The sequence below is a fragment of the Harmonia axyridis genome, chromosome 3, assembly GCF_914767665.1.
Source record: "Harmonia axyridis chromosome 3, icHarAxyr1.1, whole genome shotgun sequence".
Classification (NCBI taxonomy): Eukaryota; Metazoa; Arthropoda; class Insecta; order Coleoptera; family Coccinellidae; genus Harmonia; species Harmonia axyridis.
In genome coordinates this window covers 21,451,033-21,466,613 of record NC_059503.1, presented here as the reverse complement: position 1 = coordinate 21,466,613, position 15,581 = coordinate 21,451,033, and the positions used below count along the sequence as shown (strand labels likewise).

General features: G+C 34.7%; 2 non-coding genes across 2 annotated transcripts; both read right to left on the bottom strand.

The window, feature by feature from the left end:
* Nucleotides 1-12,028: 12,028 nt before the first annotated feature.
* Nucleotides 12,029-12,100, bottom strand: Trnaa-cgc. Its single transcript has one exon. It is a non-coding gene; the product is annotated as a tRNA-Ala (tRNA).
* A 3,173-nt stretch (nucleotides 12,101-15,273) lies between these two features.
* Nucleotides 15,274-15,356, bottom strand: Trnal-cag. The gene has a single exon. It is a non-coding gene; the product is annotated as a tRNA-Leu (tRNA).
* Between the last annotated feature and the right edge of the window lie 225 nt (nucleotides 15,357-15,581).

Below are 15,581 nucleotides of genomic sequence, written 5' to 3'. Positions count from 1 at the left end.
AAAATCTTGAAATGATGCCGTTGATTGGTTAATTTACACTGACTTACCACAGTGGCGACAAGCGTCGTCTCGTTTTCGATTGGCTGAGCCTAAAAATGGCGGCTTTTTGTTTATATTCTCCATATACCTGATTTTTGGGATTCATTCAAAATGCCAGGTGCATCACAACCATAGAAAAAAATTACTCGATTTTGACGCAAAATAGCCTGAATCTCCGCAAGTACTCATCCGATTATGATGAAACTTTGCAAATATGATCACAGCCCTCAGCGGAGACATGTGCGAAATTTCATTATTGCAGGTGCATCACAACTATAGAAAAAATTACTCGATGTTGAAGCAAAATGGCCCGAATCTCCGAAAGTACTCATCTGATTTTGATGAAACTTGCACTTATGATCACATTCCCCCCACGGAGAATCAAGCGAAATTTCATTTCTGTAGGAGCATCACAACCATAGAATAAAATTACTCGATTTTGACACAGAATGGCCTGAATCTCAGCAAGTATTAATCCGATTATGATGAAACTTTGTATTCTTCAGTTGAATTAATTCGTTTTATATACAATCAAATACTATCAGTCCCAATAATTTTGATTGTGACGTGTATCATTTTAGTTCAGTGAATTATATTCTCAAATTCCATGGTTCTCTGTCCCCATCCGTCATTTTTAGGCTCAATTTGAACGAATTGTCGCCACTATGTTTAATAAAGTCACAGGTGAATTCATTGTATAGCGCCACCTTGAGGAAAAAAAGGGTAAAGGGACCCATGGCGAGCTGAGATGCCAGAATTATCTCAAACAAAATCTAATCAGTGAACACAACAGTATTTAAGACAACTAACCGGCGCGGCGGCAAAACTATTGTTTGTTTACCCGGAACAGCTATTGTCACCAAACAATACAATACCTTTGATAAAAAGTAACTGAGATGTCTAAAATACTAATGTGTTCACTGATTAGATTTTGTTTAAGATAATTCTGGTGACTCGGCTCGGCATGAGCCCCCTTTTTCCTCTTCTTCCTTGAATTTTATTATTTTTTTGTTAAAAGAAATTGATCTTGTTATTATTGACGTAAACCTAAAGAGTAGGTAGGAGATCAAATCTCATCTGTGACTCATAAAACGCATGAGCATATGTCAAAAAAGTACAGATTTATTTAGTGCACTTTCTTATTCAGCGACCAATATCACTTCGTTCTCAAATCTCATGCTAAAGTAACATATTACTAGCCAGTTGCACTGTTTGCCTAAACGCTGATCAAAAATTCAAGGGTTTATTACTATCTGATTTCTCTTGCACCATCTCCTCAATGACCTTTCACTCGTATGGGGCATAATCATCGTTTACACTAAACATTCAAATTTGGACGTTTGTCTTGCCGATTAATTTTAAACAGGTATCTGCGCAACTCGAAACTTCAAAACGAATATGGCTTATAGAAATAACCATAGACCTTATTTTTCTATGATGGAGATAACCTGATTACGTCACATTGTGTGTGGTTTGGTGAGAGAATTCAAAATTGGATTATGGATTCAGATCATGAATTATCAATCAATAATAATTTATAATAACAATTTAGGTATAACTTATGTTTACTTTGGCACCATAAAAGCAAAGAACATTATACTAGAAAACTGAAATTCTTGATTTCTTTATGATTACCGTCGTAATTTTGCAATGCTGCCAAATATATCTCCCCATATGGCCTATGAAGAGTCATGAAATATCAAGTAGATTTCAAGTGTAACTGAATTATTCGATAAGCACCAAATGTTATTGGCACTAAGTAGGTAAAGTTCTCAATTTTTTCCGTATGGGAATAGAAGGAGCCAATACAGTCGTTTATGTAGGAGGATCTTGAAAGGTTTCATGACAGGATCGTTTAAGTCGATACCGGATTATTGCAAGGATGACTACAAATAGCCCGGTTCAGCTGACCACCTGCTTCTCGGGTTATAAAGGTGAATGAAATTCTGTGATCCTCGTCAGCGAGCGTGAGCTCAGTGTGTATGGGATACAGGACAATCTATTGGGGACTTGGCTCGATGGGGGAGATTTATGACTAATAAAGTGGAGAGCTGTCTGCAATAATACGGAGTTGGGTGATCACGTCACGATTAGAAGTATTGATTGATTCGGATATTTGACACCAACTTGTAGGACACTATTGTATATGAGGCTTTCTCTCATCAGAAATTGTTTAAACAACACTTCAAATTATCACAGAATCGTAACAATAATCATATAGGAATATCACTATGAAAAACTCATACAGGCTGTTGCTAAATTGGAGGTACAAAGGAAAATGAGAAATGTCTTGGATAATATAAAGAAAAAAAGTCCTCTGCATATGGGCCGGCAAACGCTTTATATTCGAGATACAAGGTGTTTTTTTACACCTATTTTTTGTGATGATTATTCCAGTTTATCGAATCTTCATTAAGAGGGAACGCCACCACGTGGCTTCTCAGTTCAAAATGAAATTAGATATATTTCTTTTTACAAATCACCGATTTTTATGAGATTTTCACATAATTATATATAAGAATAATTTACATGAGAAAAAGTAAATTTTCTGATTTGCGAATGAAAAAAATTCAGTAACTATAATTTCGTAAAAGTCGTCTTACAATGCTGCCCTCTACTGACTTCTTCTTCCAGGGTGTTTCTTGTAGACCTACTTTTTTGTGATGATTATTTCAGTTTTTCGAATCTTATGGATATCGATTTTTATGGAGTTTTCACATACTTTCCTTGAACAATGACCTTCTATGTAGAAAGGAACTATTTTTAAATTGCGGATGAAAAAAAATGTTGGTAACTTTTCATTTTTCGCAAAAAATTGATGATATGTACAATGTATGTACAAAGCACTGATGTATTTTTGAAATATTCGTGAATATCTACCAAAAATCATTACAAAAGAGGTAATACTATGATTTTGTTAAAAAAATTATCAACCGTCGTACAGTGTTGCCCTCTACTTATTTGGTTTGAAAAGGGAAAGAAGGTAAAGTGAATGTACAACTTCGTACACCGTACAAAGTTTGGTCATCGCAGGAGCGATGGGTACCAAAGTTTGACAGATACGCGAAAAACCACGTGGTGGCAATCCCTCTTAATTCAAGATTGAATACACTTTTGAATATAAGGTTAAATCTTCTTATATAAATAGCTGAATCGGCTGTTATAGTAAGGAGATATGGAGACTATTTGGAGATTTAATGAATAGTACTAAATGAACTTCAGATAATTAAAATATTCGATGGCCACCAAGATCTCCGGTTTCAACATCATTAGATTCTTTCAACATATTCAAATTGATAAATGTTTTCCTTCAAATGTAACCAACAAAAAACAACGGTGTTAAATCCAGAGACCTTGGTGGCCTCTGAATAGTTTAATTATCTGAAGTTCACAGATTATAATAGATAGACGGTTGGTTGATTGGCCGTGGGAAAAAGAAAATTTGATGATTTGTGTAGTTTGATAAGAAATTCAAACATATTTCATGTCCCATATTTTTGAAAGGAGAAAGAGAAACGAATACAATTGTTATATGAATTTTCAATTCAATTAAAAAAACACAAGTTTGTATTATAACTTGGAATTTGGTACAACCTATACATGGAATTTATTTTCATTCGCTCTCATTTTACCAAAATAAAGGGAATAACGAAATAATTGATTGATAGAATGAGGAAATGAAGGTATAACCAAAGTGTCAACTGAAATTTTCAGGGAAAGTAAAATTTTTTTTTATTGATATTGAACTCAACCCAATAAACTTTTAATTCTCAGTTATGTATATTCGAGATTAAAAATGTAAAACGATAAAATTTACCCGAATACGAACAATGTTTCCAAATCAGTAGATATACCGATAAATTCGTCCGAACGGCAACGATGTATCATTCCAAACGAATAGGGGTTAGCAAGCAAAATTTCAACCCCAATCTCTTTGAATTCATGACAGATGGGGCCATCTGTACATCGCGGGCCAAACGAGTCACGTGTGTTAATATCACTTCCCGCCACTTATAAGCCCTTCGCTCTTATACATCGGAAGCCTTTTAACAAGGGATAAAATCGATTTTTCAAGCATTGGGGTGAATGTTGATAACTGCCATAATACACCGTAATATTCATAGATTATTCATTTTAATTATGGAGTGCATAGCAGGACACTGGAATTTACTTTTGAACTCATCGAACATTGAAAACTTTCGGAAAATTTAGTAAGAATAAAACTAATAATAAGTAATTAAATATAAAAAAAAATAAAACTGATCATAGAATATTCATTCTGGATAGTAATAATATTGCAAATCCTTGTAACAACATAAACTTCTATAATTCTTATTTTGATGAAATCTGATATGAATAGCTAATTCGCGTTAAAAATTATAAATTTCAGTTCTTCATAATTTATGGTGTGGCTTGACCGTGCACAAACTTGAAATTATCAGGAGCTTAAAATATTTGTTATCACTGTTTCGATATTGATGAAATTTGGTATGTATTTGGCTTGGGTAATAAGTGGTTCTGTAGGAATTTCAGTTTTTCCTGATGGACTATGCGCGTTGTGGAAGCGCAAAAATGGAATATTCAAGATCTTATTATCTCGGGTTCTACTTAGCTGATTTCAATGCCGTTTGATATGAAAAGTCTGGTTGAGTCATTACTGCTTAAAAGGAAACTTCGGCGATCATGGTGAATGACTAACTATTGGCAGAGTTTTTTTTATACCAAAGATCAAAAATCATTAGTGCATTTTTATACATATACACAAACCGGAGCAATTAAAACTGTGATGATGGTAGAAGTTTCAAACAACCTATGTTCGAACGTAGAGCAATTAGCAATAAAGAGACTCAATTATTTTCTTATGCGAGCACAAGAATTGATTAATTATAAATTGATTTAATTCAATTTAGCGATCAAACATTTTTGATAAATATAACAATATGTCTCTGTAAATTCCTTGAATTCGATGGGAGATACTTATCATATCAGAATACAAACATTATGTTCTGATGCAAATGAAATCCAAATCATTCCATTAGATTTTTTTTATATAGATACATTCTGAAAATGAATACCTACTATAAAAACCAATTAAAAAACTAGAATTATTTGGTAATAATTTGGTAAGTAATTTTTGCGCAATTTCCCAAATTCAAATTCATGTAATTTTTTCACGAAATTTTTCGTGTTTTTGCTTCACTAGGAGGGTCTGATTTTTCACATTTCGATATACCTACCTACGCCATACAGGGTTAGTCCCCAACTCGTCAAAATAAGCTGAAGGCTCTTAATGAATATTTGATCATTTTGAGAATTGGGCGTATGTATTCTTCATATATTGCCACATAACAAGCAGTTTTAGATTAATTAGTTTTTAAAAAAAATTATTTGTGAAATTCAAAAAATTGGTAACTTTGGCTGAATGCAACTCTGTCGAAAAGACCCATAGAAATGAATATTTGCTACGTTGTCACGTCTTAAAATTAAGTATTGAAGCACAGGATTTTTATTCAATAATAATAATATAATAATAAATTTTATTTGGAATGAGTAATGATAAGTAAGTATGTTCTCGTACAAAATGAAAAAACGATACTGAATGATTGGAGACAAATATTGGAGGTAATATCGGTGGTTGCCAGTCATTGATCGGAATTTATTTCCATTATCTGTTTAAATAGAAAGAATTTTCAGTATTTCATCGCTAAATATTTTGATATTTCATAATATCATTTACTGCAAAGAATAGGTACATAGAAATGAAAATTAAAGTTTCTTCGCTGTGACCATACCCTGTATAAGCGTAAACGTCGAGTGTCCACAGAGTGCTCATATTGATTAAATGTCACCAAACCCTTCATGTCAGATATGCTATGTGCTCACGCCACAAGCTTCTACAAATATTTATATCCTCAGTAGAGGTTATATAATACTGTTCTGTTATCCCCTCAGGTCAAGTCAATCCTAGGATTGTGGGGTCATTTTTCAGTTATATTCGAATCATTCATTCCATCCTATTGATCTCGTCTATTTTCGATGTCCACGAATAACAACACTCATATTTTAGGATGTAAATATGGAACAATTCTGGGTATAAGCAGAAAACAGCTCTCCCTGGTTGGAGTTGTTGACGTCACAGTAGATAAATCAAACCTCTGTGTGGTTAACGTGTTGACAACTTCCTTGGAAATAACGCCAAAAATAAATTATAAAAATTACTAGGGATACTTAGTATTTCGATATTTTAGATATGTCTTTTGTTTCATTTCCTTGAATTCGACTAAATATAAATATTTCGTATTGAAACTTATCAGAAAAATGATTCCTGAATCAAATTAAAATATAGTTGCCTCTTTGATGAGTCTTTCTTGAGCCAAGTTACGAGGTGCGCCCTATCTCAGGGGTTTGGTGTTTCGTCCCGAGATCGCTGGTGGACTCATCACTTAGGCTATCCAGCGATGTCTGCCTAAGACACACTTTTCCACACCACCGTGGAGAAGGGACTCTGTTGCAACGCGACGACCTCTTTAAATCCGCCGGGGCCGATGTAGTGTGGCGCGAAAAGTCATAGCACCATCTGTGAGCAGACAGAGTTTTATTCTACAAACTTTACTAGTTTGCTTCGTCCTTTGCAGAGATCGACAACCATATTTACAAACATCCAGACATTCATGGTTATAAATTCTTGAGGATTTTTAATGTGTGCTTCTCAACGTAGAAGTTTACTTTCTCAAACTGTTAGATGGGGAAGAAATAGCCTGGATTACTGATATCTTCAATATTATCTACAACTCCGGCAACATCCCCGAAGAATGGCTGAAGTCGGAATTTATAGCGATGCCCAAAAAACCTGGGGCAAAAAGAGGTGAGGAATATAGGACCATCAGCCTTATGAGTCATATATTGAAGGTGTTTCTTAGGATCATTCATGAAAGAATCTATAGCAAATGCAAAGAACAGATATCGCACAACCAATTCGGGTTCATGAAGACAGTTGGTACTGGGTTGGTACTAGGGGCGCCCTTTATTTGGTTCAAGTTCTTATCTTACGAGATAGATACGTTAACTGTGACGTGTTTGCATGTCTAATCGATTATGAAACAGCCTTTGATCGCGTTCAGCATCATAAAATGGTCAATATTCTGGAACGACAAAGATTTCAAACCTCTACTGGAATCAGACAGCATGCATAAAACTGGACGGAGACCGAACGGAACAAGAGAAGATATTAAGTGAGGTTAGGCAGGGTTGTGTCTTATCTCCGTTGGTCTTTAACTTGTACTTTGAGAGAATTTTCTACGAAGCACTCGATGGACTGAACGATGGTATCCTTTTGAATGGAGTCAGGCTGAACAATATTCTATACAATGACGATAATATTGTGATATCCGACAGTTTGGAGGCATTACAAAAACTAATGGACCAAATCACGTACCTCAGTAAACACTATGGTCTTCATATCAATGTGCAGAAGACCAAGCAGATGATAATAAGCAAAGGTAATATAATAGGAGCCCAGTTGTACGTTAACGGAACTCGAATAGAACGATTCAAGCAGTATAACTATCTTGGTACTGTAATAAATGAGCAACGGGACAATGCACATGAAATAAAAGTCGCATAGGAAGGCTAGGACGGTTTTCAACAAAATGAGTGCCATCTCCAAAAACTATAACTCATCTCTGGAAACGAAGGTAAGAAAACTAAGATGCTATGTCTTTTCTGTATTACAGAATCTTGCACTCTGATAGAAGTCACCACAAAAATTGGAAGCTATCGAAATGTGGCTATATGGAAGAATGCTCAGGATACCTTGGATAGCTCACATAACAAATAACGAAGTGCTTCACAGAATAAACCTGGAAATCGTTTATACAATTGAGAGAGGAAAGCTCGAATACTTGGGGCATATTATGAGAAATAAAGAGAGATACCCCCTATTGCAGAATATAATCCAAGGGAAAGTAGGTGAGAGAGGACCCAGAAAAAGGAAATTATCATGGTTGCGGAACCTGAGAACATGTTTTGGGAAAATCTCAGCAGAACAGGATCGCCAATATTTGAACAGTATAGGAACTTGATGAGGTGATCACAATTGGCCATCGAGATTTTGGGATTCAGCTCTTTGCTTATGCTCCACAATCGATTCAAGACCTCAAAGATGAAAGTTATTGGGGACATACAGCCTCAAATGTGGGAATAGGTCATGGAAAAGATATCTTGCTGCAATCGTAGCTATGACAGTCATTTGGCTGCTATCTTTTTCCATGTGTAATGGCATAGCTTCCTCTTTACCATGGAATAAATTGATCTCTTTGAAAATATATGAACTTGATTGTTTTTCATATCCAAATGAAACCTCTTACTGGAAAACTTTATACAACTGATGTAATGTCAAGTTTTCATCTTTTAGAGCTTTCAAATCCTTCCCGGATACTGCTGATCAACATGAAGTACTATTTCCAATTCGTTGTCCTAATTTCTTTATGACAACAAATGTTTAACCCTGAAAAAAGGTAATATCAACCAAACACATTCAGAAAATCAAATCAATGTTTGAATCACGACAATACAACAGTTTCCTAGTGGAAAACTCCATTTGCATCTGGTCTACTATGTAGGCTACCGATGTCAATTAGCATTATACCTACCAATTCTCCAGAATCGATCCTCTAATTGACAGATTCATGGCTATTACTCCGTGAAATTTCATCTTTTGGGAATTGGATCGATCTAGGAGCAATACATTCCCAGATCTATGAGGTTCTCATCCACTCTATGCAAATGTAATAAACGTAAAAGCCATGAGCTAATCTGGCAATCGGGACGTGGCTCGAAATAAACCACTCTGGGGTCAGGCGCGTGTTTGTGTTGTTCGAACTAAGATATCCAAAATTAACTAATTAAAATCATCGTTGTTTGCGTGAGTGACTGGCATTCTGTGGCAGAAATATTGTCATCGGTAGATATTAATTTCTTGCTCGTTAATCGAAATCTAGTTTTTGTCATGGGTTAGGACATGTCAATTTTTATACCTTTGTGCACGCTCAAAACTTCACATAAGATTTCATTTCATCCCCATTCTATGACATCAAATATGGCTGTTCAATTTTGTTCTTTTGTCCATTTCAACACTGATTCGATAGACAAATTTTGCACTTTAATGTAGAATGACAGTTTCAAGCCTCGTGCACAATATCATGTTAATCGGCGTGATAAGATTCATAACAAATTGTAGAAGAATTAAAATTAAAAAAACCGTTATTTCCGTGAGCACAGGACTGACCAAGGTTGGAAAGATGAGTGTTAATATGAAATACCATCATCAGAATGATAGAAGACTCAAGAAGAATATCGGAAAAGAAATCCTAAATACTGAAAATACCAAATACCGTGATAACAAATCCTATCTGGTTAGGATTCATTGAAAAGAAAATGATAATGTTTACAAAATCCAAAAAAGCGATAATTCTCATAAATTTTTAATTGATTATTGAAGTGAAAATTGAAACCATTGAAATTGATCATTTGGGGATTTATCTTCCACTATCCATTAAGTATTCGATAAGTTTTTCAAACCACCTTGATAAGTTTTGAAGAATATAGGGTTATATTGCTTCCGCTCATTGATCATAATCTTTTGGAAGTATTGATTAATGAATTGAACAATTAGCAACGCCAAGCCACTTTGAAGGGGCATCCATGGAAAAATTCCTTTTGCAACCCATCCAGCTTATCTTCAGCCCTTCAGCGTGATAGTTGACCATTCTGAAAAACTCTTCGGACAGAATGCTTTCCAACATGATTTTTTTTATGTTTGCAGCTTTTCGTGTTTTGAATCCCTAGCAAAACGAGCTAAATTGAAAGTCTGGAACAGGTCGATAATTTTATCCTATTCATATTAAAAAAAATATTTTTTGAATCATCTGTGCAGTGTTGTTTCATTGAGATTTCACACTGGGTTTTTTTTTAATCTTCGCCGTTTTTCTTCTTCATTGTTCTAAATAGTCTTCCATCTAGGCAATTACTTCTTCATTGAAACCGAATTTCTATCCCTGGATTCCTCTTTTGAGGTTTGCAAAAATCCATAAATCACTTATGGCTAGATCTGGGAACCAACTGGAAGCAATTAGAAGCGCAATTCGTTCAATTTGACCATTATTTTCATGATGTGACAAGGGGTACTGTCTTGATGTAAGAGAATTTTGTTTGCATTTGAAATTTCTTGATTTCTGCACTCAATAGATTCAGGCGTGTAGTGATAAATCCATGTTTTACCCACTGTCACATATCTTCAAAAAAATCCTGTTCATTACGCTCAAACAGATACAAATAGCATTAGACGATGTATTGCAGATTTTGATCAACAGTGAGCATTTCGAGCAAAGCTTCCTCATAGACAAATTTCCACTCAAAATAGTGAATACAATGCCTTCTGAAATCTTCAATTGCATCTCGCTATCTCACGCAACATCAAATAACAATCGTTCAAAAACATTTCGTGGGCCTTTTTTTACTGAAACAACTGCCGAATTCGATCGACCAGAGCATTCATCATTGTCGATTGTTCTTTGACCACGTTCAAACCAGCATACTACCTTTTAACAGTTGTTGTAGATAGAATATAGTCTGAATATCACTTATCAAGCCATCTCGATCTAGACTAAACTCTATGTTTGAAATTTTGACACGCATGTTTGTAGCTTGGAACTTATGAGAAAAAAAATGCCTTGCCCCGAGACTTATTGAATGACGTTTTACGTCCCATATGACCACTGACCACAGAGTAACGTTGGATTAATCAATCTTGAGAATGACGTATTCGCCGTCTTCATCTTATTGAGGGAACCATTATTGCAAACAACAAAGCTAAAACCGAGTAACAATCCAATTGAGAGAAAATTATAGTGACTTAGCCGCATTTTTGGAAACTGGGCATATCCTCAAGTTCGTGAATCGTGAAAACTGCTGTTTTCAAATGGAAAGTTTTTAGGCTCAATGAAAGGTTTGAAATGTTCAGAAGAAAAGATGGTTTAAGGTTCTTATAGTGTAAAAAAGAAAGCTAGTCTAAGTAAAGGCGTATTGAGTAATGTAATGGTAGAATTAAGCACACGGGGGTACTTTTGGACCCCTCGTTAGCTATGTTAGTTATCGAAACAATCATAAGACGCTTGTAAAGATTCTGTTTATTACAGTCTGGTTCCTACTTCATCAACTTCGGTTCAATATATTTATCACAAAAGGTTTTGTTTCATTCAAACCAGATTATTCAGTTTTCAAAGACGTATCAATGCAAAATGAATATCAGGATCTCTAGGTAGGGTATCACATGAACAACCCCTATATCCACGATTCAGCAAGATATATAGCATCACTATTACACCACACATCCCCACCCTCATCTGGTGTTACTTCATTTGTTGAAATTCAGAATCAATACTGGCTTCGTCTGCTTCCGCTGCTGGTCGGTCTGGAAATTGTATAAGATCATGGACAACATAGGGTGGTGACGAATGTCACCCTTATGTTGACCCATGCTACCGCGATTTACACCAATCAACAGCGGCAGTTGAATATGAGCGTTCAGTTGGCATGTGCTAATTTTTTTCAATTTGAAAATGTGACCTTACGAACAATAGAAAATAATTCCAAAGTAAACTGACCACGATAATTCACAGTGCTTGAAAAGAAAGAATTAATCTGCACAAAAAAGAATGGAATTTGATACGATATTCAATAATCGTCTTAAAATTGTTGATTATATGAAATCAGATGAAAAAATTTTGGACTTGTGATTGAAACAATCTATCAGAACCACATAGATTTTTATCACATCATCATTATTTTCGCTCTAATATTATTTATGATAGAAAATATATGTAAATGCCAATTTTAACTTTAATTTAACTTCAAAACGAATTAATAGGAGAATCAAAAAAGAACTCTTATGTCCAAATCATACATTAGAAGTTGAATGCAAAAATGTCGTTGGAGGAGCTGGGATTTGAACCCAGGACTTTCAGCATGCGAAGCAGACACTCTACCACTGAGTTACACCCCCTAGCTGACAGGATTGCATATCTTGTGATATAGAACAAAAACATTGATAAATTCAAACGAAAATTCGATTTGGTTAAGAATAATTCGAGAGGAACAATGAAGTTTTCAAGAAATTCGAGTACCCTCAAATTGAGTTCTTTCAGAATCAGAAAACTTAGTGAAGACGAAAAAATTTCTCGGTTTCGAAAAAACATATTTGTTGGGTATTTTTTCTTGAGGATATTCATCCGATTTGATGAATTTTCAGTATGTCATAGAGGTGACCTAATATTATTTTTTGGTGGATGCGATGCTGTAATTGTACAAGCATACCAATTAATGCAGAGCTACAATGTAAGTTTCCATCGCTGGTTTCTATGACAAGGATCAATTTTTTGATTATTATTCTCTCATCCATAATCTCATAACTTTTAATGACTATTGATCCACCATTAGTGGAAATATCAACGAGTACGTTCGAAACTAATTCCAAATGATTAACAGGTCATGCTCAATACAAAACATATAGTATTCAGAGGATTTCTCGCTGTTATCGACCGAATAGAGTGGGGGTATTTAAGGGTGAGTATTTGGGGGCGAGGGAGACTCTAGGGGGTGATTTGTGGGGATGAAGGAGAGGCGCCTTCTTGTTGACCGCCTAGAGCGTTGAGGCGCCACGACTTGTTGGATTCCGACACACTTCCCTTGTCACAGACACGGTATTATTAAAAACTAGTCGATGTTTACTGATTCAATGTTTTTATCAATAACGTTATTTAAGCAATTTCATTAACTTTCTGTCATTTGTAAGGAACTACATAGTCTTTTTGGAGTGTAAAATAAGGATTTTATTCGATTAAGGAACAATTTCCGCATTACGAAGCATTACCTATTATTACTGTCATGGTTAATCGAAGTTCACCAAACATAAACTTTGGTCTACAATGAGTTATTTTGATGTAGTTCTTATTTAAATATTTATTTATTGTTTACGGCAAGCACTTTTTAATTATTGCACTTATTGTTCTGGTTGAATTTACACTTTACAATAAGTTGTTATTATTCAATATGAATTTGAAAACGCATTCATTCAGCCACAAGGTAATACAATTGTCTTACAAAAAACGAAAGAAATATTGTCAGACCAAAAAGGTAGATAGTAAATATCATGTAACGATCTTATTCTTGAATTCTATAATACCTATAATACAAGGGTAGCCAGTAGGTAATTATTAACCAATAACATTTTTCCTTCAAATCACTAGATTTCAGGTGATAATTTTCCATTCACAGCTCCACAGACCACACCCTCCAGTGTACAGGGTGGGCAAATTTCGATGTTTTAGCACTACAACTTTTAAACCAGAGGAGATAGACAAAATATGATACCCTATTTTCGGTCTCTTTTTCTGAGAAACTAACAAGAGTAGTATTTATTTTTGGCCACCTTTGTTTGTTTTCGAGTTATAAGCGAAATTTGGAAAAATGGCGATATCGAAAAACTTCTTCACTAATACTGATGCTAGAGCTCTGAAAAAAAACATTATACAGGCACTTTTTTACGTAGAATCCAGTGGCGTGCTCGTATTTTCAAAAGGGTTTTTAATTACGAAGGTATGACCCAAAGTTATGTTTTTTCAAATGGGAACACTAAATTTCTGTGCCATTTTTTGAAAGCTTAATTTTTCCTGATTTCAGAAATATATAACATCGTATGTTTTGTATCGATATAAATAATAGAAAATGGTCGAAAACCTTTTTTTACCTAAGGGTCCCAATATTTCTATGGTTTCAACTGTTAATGAGCACAGAAAAATTGAGCTTTCTATAACAAGAGAAGTGTCCTTCCGTCAATCTGATTATTTCTATGTTTTTCAGTAATTTCTACAAAATTCGAAAACGTTCATTAATTTAATGCCGTCATCAAAATTTTAATCCTCCAGAAGAAGAAGCCTATTGGCTACCGTTTAATGGAGGATTAATATTTTAATGCGGCACTAAATTAGATTTTTGCACTTGGGTGTTAGAGAAGGAAATCGAAGGAATTAAGCTCTGTGATTTCGGTTATATATTTGAAAAACCGGCATGCTTTTTAACAAATCTGTGGTTGAAAAAACTTGAAAAATGTCCCCTTTAAAAACGCCATCTCTTCTCTATATCTCTGAAACGGTAATTAATTTCTATAATCTGTTAGTAGTATGATATAAACCTTAAAAAAATTGATATGAGCTGAAAATTAATACAAAAGGATGCCAAAAAAAGGTCTTATGATAAAACTCTTACTAAGTATATAAAGGGTGCCCGCATTCTAACGAAAACTTTTTAGGAAATAAAGAAGGCATTTGACAAATTTTTAAAATAATGTTGTTATGCATCAATTGTGTAAGTCGAAAGTTCTTATTCAACATCTAATACAGCATAGTCTTGCTTTTTTCAAACATGTCATATACATTTCTGATGAAAATAATCTAAAATTCAAATCAAATTTGGTCAGCGTAGGAAAAATAAAATAATGTGAAAAATTAAAAAAAAAAAAACAAGATCTCGAATATCTCGGAAAGTGTTGATTTTGAGTTATCAATGGCTACATCTACAGCAAATACTGACACCTCCTTCAAGGTTCACGTCTAATTTGGAAACACCCTGTATATCTGAAAAAATCCGTCCATACTTTCCCTGTGAACTGAGATTCAATATTTGTTTGATAACTGGTCTTGAAAATAAAATAGTGGTTTTTACTGAAGAAGGCAATAAATAGCAAATAGGGAGAAACCAATTATGTGCATCCAAAGTAAAGGTGGTGGGGGTTGAGTTGAGGGGCGTCTGATATATCGTTATAGTTGGAGGGCGCACCCCATTTGGAAACTCGGATTGAAGTTTGGCTTCATACAACATCTGCCCCTGTTCTTTGGGACTGGAGTTTTCTCATTTTCTTTCGCACACGCAACTAGGAGCAAACAGCGAATTCAATTTTGCCTCGGAAGGTTCCTGAGCGTTGTCAGAGTAGGTTATTTTTTTTGGTCAGAAATCAATTGCTGATACATTTTTTTTTGCGAGATTTAATTAAGTACCTAATTGAATATTCTATAAATTATAACATTTGAGATGTTTCAATACACTATCAGTGAGAATCCCACAATGCAAAAATCAATTCAACTAAAATAAAGTTGTTTTCCTTTGGAAAAAAAAGTTTTGTGTCAGGAGTGGGATTCGAACCCACGCCCACAGAGTGGACTGCGACCTGAACGCAGCGCCTTAGACCGCTCGGCCATCCTGACGTATAGACGTAGAGAGGAACTGAAGGATATACATTCTATAATATTGTAGAAGTAATCGTTTAAATATCCATAAATTCAAATTGAAAGAAAATCTTCATATCGCTTGAAGCAAAAAATGATTCTGATTATTGTTTCATAAACATTATTCACTCATTGCCAAAAATATTTATGAATTCGAACTTGCATGAAGCGGAAATATGTTTCCGATCATTGTTGTCGGAATTA